This window comes from Eutrema salsugineum, unplaced genomic scaffold (genome assembly GCF_000478725.1).
Source record: "Eutrema salsugineum unplaced genomic scaffold, Eutsalg1_0 scaffold_7, whole genome shotgun sequence".
In the NCBI taxonomy this organism is placed as follows: Eukaryota; Viridiplantae; Streptophyta; class Magnoliopsida; order Brassicales; family Brassicaceae; genus Eutrema; species Eutrema salsugineum.
The window spans coordinates 10,345,008-10,348,729 of record NW_006256486.1 but is presented as its reverse complement, the minus strand read 5'-3'; the positions used below and the strand labels follow the sequence as shown (position 1 = coordinate 10,348,729).

The 3,722-nt window shown below is 43.7% G+C and overlaps 1 non-coding gene across 1 annotated transcript; it reads left to right on the top strand.

Annotated features, from left to right (window-relative positions):
* The first annotated feature begins 975 nt into the window (after positions 1-975).
* Positions 976-1,082, top strand: LOC112083230. Its single transcript, XR_002897522.1, has one exon. It is a non-coding gene; the product is annotated as a small nucleolar RNA R71 (small nucleolar RNA).
* The last annotated feature ends 2,640 nt before the right edge of the window (positions 1,083-3,722 follow it).

Here is a 3,722-nt window from a genome sequence, read left to right as displayed (position 1 = left end):
TTTCTCAGCAACTTGATCATCCTTTAAGGCTGCCTCCCCCTCAGGTTGATCATGTCCTCAATGATCACATTGTTGTTCTCAATACCAGGTAACTCCTTGCCACTCCTCAGTGTTATGGCCTTGGCATATTCCTTGGGGTTGGGTTCTGGTTTTCCAGGTAGGTGACCTTGGTTCCTTGAGCTTGATGCCTGGTTTTGCTTCAGTTCCTTGATTTCCTGCTGCATAGTCTGTTGACCCTGAAGTAGTTGTTGCAGAATACCAACCATATCTGTACCCATCTGTGGCTGCTGTTGAACCATTGGTGGCTGAAACTGTTGTTGAACCGGCGCCTGCTGTTGGAACTGTGGTGGACCAAACCCTGGTGGTGCCTTTGGCTGCTGTGAAGTGTAACCAGTGCCCTGAAATGGTTGCTGTTGCTGACCAAAACTCTGATTCTGACCAAATTGATTCTTGGGTTGGAATGACCCTTGAAAGTTGTGCTTGGGAACAAAGTTCTTTGGAGCTTGAGAATTGGGATAGACCTGGTCTTGTGGGTTAGCTACATTGGTGTTCCTGTAAGAGAGGTTTGGATTGGCATTACCATACTGATATCTTTGGAACCTCTGATTCCCAATGTAGTTGAGCTCCTCTTGGGTAAGACCTTCTTCACTTATGTTCTCAAAAATTTGAGAAGGTTCCTCATACTCTCCAACAAAATGCATTGGCTTCTGAGTGGTGAATTTCAGCTTGTCCAATTCACTCCTCAACTCCTTAACTTCTCTGGTGAGCCTCTGTTCTGAGCTTGAACCTTCATACCTATTTGATCTGTCATAGTCTTCACCATAAGTATCATTGCTCAATGCTAAGTTCTCCACTAGCTCTAAAGCAGCATGTATCTCTTTACCCAGAAAGTTCCCATTTGAAGCAGTATCCAGCTGGTTTCTAATCTTGGGAAGAGCTCCCCTATACAGTGTGCTGAGAAGAGAAGCCTCACTAAACCCATGGTGTGGGCATTGGTTTGTGTAGCTCCTGAATCTCTCATATGCTTCACCAAAACTTTCATTGCTGTGCTGAGTGAAGCTAGAGATTTGGTTTCTCAGTTTTGCAGTTCTTGAGGTGGAGAAGAACTTAGATAAGAAGGCTTGCTTGCATTGCTCCCAGGTTTGAATGGAGCCTCTTGGAAGATTCTTCTCCCATTGATGAGCTTTGTCACCAAGACTGAATGGGAATAGTCTTAGCTTAAAGCTGTCTTCTGAAACTCCATTAATCTTGGTCAGATCACACACCTTATCAAACTGGTCCAAGTGTTCCAAGGGATCTTCCATTGCTAACCCATGGAACTTTGAGTTCTGGACCATATTCAGCAATGATGCTTTCACTTCAAAGTTGTTGTTCTGCACAGGTGGTGCCTGAATACCAGCCCCATACTGATGAGCATTGGCCCTGTCATTCTCGCCAACATATATTTGGGGTTGCTCATATCTTCTTTGTTGTGGTTGGAAAGGGTGGGGTTGGTGGTGCACCTGGTGTCTTTGTTGAACATTGGCCTGATGCCTCTGTTGATGAGCCTGAGCTTGTCCCTGGTGGACATAGGCTTGTTGGTGGTGCACCTGTTCCTGCTGAACATTGCCTTGGTGAAACCCCTGACCAATTCCAATACCAGCTCCCTGACCTTGAGCCTGTTGCTCCTGAACTGGTTGTTCTATATCTACCCCGTGATCTCCTTGGTCTGCCATCTCAGTCTGATCAAGTTGTCTACCACGTCTGTCTCTTCTCCTCCTTGGTACCAGAAGGTTGATGTTGTCGTTTAGAGGAAAAGGAGGACCGCAGCTTCTTGATCTAGACCTGGTGTTCATATACCTGAAATCACAAACAGAAATTGAAAGGAATCAGTAAAAACAAGAAAGTAAGCACTTGATCTCAAGAACAGATCAGAGCTTAATGCTAATCAAACCACAATTTGGCAACGGCGCCAATTGATAGATAGGACTTTTAAGGGTCTCAGGGCTATCAATCCCCTTGTCAATGTAGTACAAAGAGGTTTATCAATCCAGATGTGGTGTTAGACACTAAGCTATATGATCAAGTTCTTAATTCAAGCAAACAAGAATAGGTTTTGATTAATCTAGAGACAACTATAAACATAAACAGGTTTAAAGACAAATGACAATGACAAATGATGTGAATATGATATGATGGAGGCATGAGATTCTAGACATGATAGTTGGTTAGGGTGCCTTGGTGTTAAACTAGAAATGCTAATGACAATGATGAGACATGATTCAAATGATTAAGAACTCTAATCTAGGTTAATCCTCTCATGAAGGTATTAACCCCTATACTAATCCATTTTCAAACCAAATTCCCATTTGTGAAACATGAATCAATATGCATTAACAAACAGCTCTTAATGATCATTCAAGCATTTAACAAATCATTCCCATGATGAAAAATTACTTAAACCTCTAACACAACTCTTTCAGGAATTTCATCAAACACTTTTGGTGCATGAAATTCCCAGAATCTAGATCTCAAGTGATTATCAAGGATTTAGCATAGAGAACAGCTGTTTAGAGAGATGAATCAATGAATCTAGCCCTAAGCACTCCTAATCTAACACTTTAGCACCCTAACCTACACATCTAGAACCTCATTAAGGTGACTACTCACTAATCATACTAATCTCTCTTAAACTTTTGCAAGTTGAGTAGATTAGCATGATTAATGATGAGAAATGGAGATGGAGATGATAGATTCAAAAGAAAACAGCTTTAAACACCCAGATCTCCTTAAACTCTCTTGATTAAACACTCAAATAAAGATATTTCTCTTCTTAATGGAGTCTTTTCACCAAAAAGGCCAGAGACAAAGGGAATAAAACTTAGTTCTCCCCCAAAAAACCCTAAAAAGTATTTATACCTTCTTAAAAACGAACCGGGTCAGCCCGGAACAAACCGGGTCCTGACCCGGCTTTAATGGATAAAGTGGGAAAAGCTGCGGGTCGGTTCAGTATGTCCCAGGCCGCACACCTAAGTCGCAGTAGATGAAGACTTGTCTTGTGAGGCTTGAATCACCTTGTCGGAGCCGCACGCCTATCTAGGAGTAAATTGCGAGTGTTTCTGCGGCATGGTCTCCTTCCTCTCCAACTCGCAGGGCTGAGCCGGTTTCTGGGGGATGTAGAAACTGTGCGGGTTGGTCTCTATTGCACTTAGGTCGCAGGCTCAAGTCGGAGTGAATTCCGAGTGATCGTGCGGCATAGATCCAGGCGCGGATGACTCGCATGCCTAAGTCGCACGATTGTGGACTTAGCATTTCTCTTGCTCGGGAGCTCCAGACCTCTTCCAGTGATAGTTTACCCGCACATTTCAACTCGCAGCATCAGCATTCAGGTGTTCATCTTCAGGCCTGCGGGTTAACCAAGTCGCAAGACCATCTCGCAGCATCCAGAGCAGCTTAGATCACTTCGCATTCCGGAGAGTGTAACTCCTGTGATACTTGTCCGAATTGAATGATTTCGGTTGCAGAAGACAGAGGACTCATTTATCTCCAACTTTTGTGAAGGAAGTTTCAGTGCTTGGGAGGTGGAAGGCTTCCTGGAGGGCACATCTTTGCAGTGCATGTATACGACCAGAGAGAGGCGTCTAGACATGTGTCCATTCCGGAGGCCGTATCTTCCTGCTCATAGATCCGAATTGAATGCTCTTGGACGTTCTGGAAAGAAAACTCAAATGTCTCTGATTCTC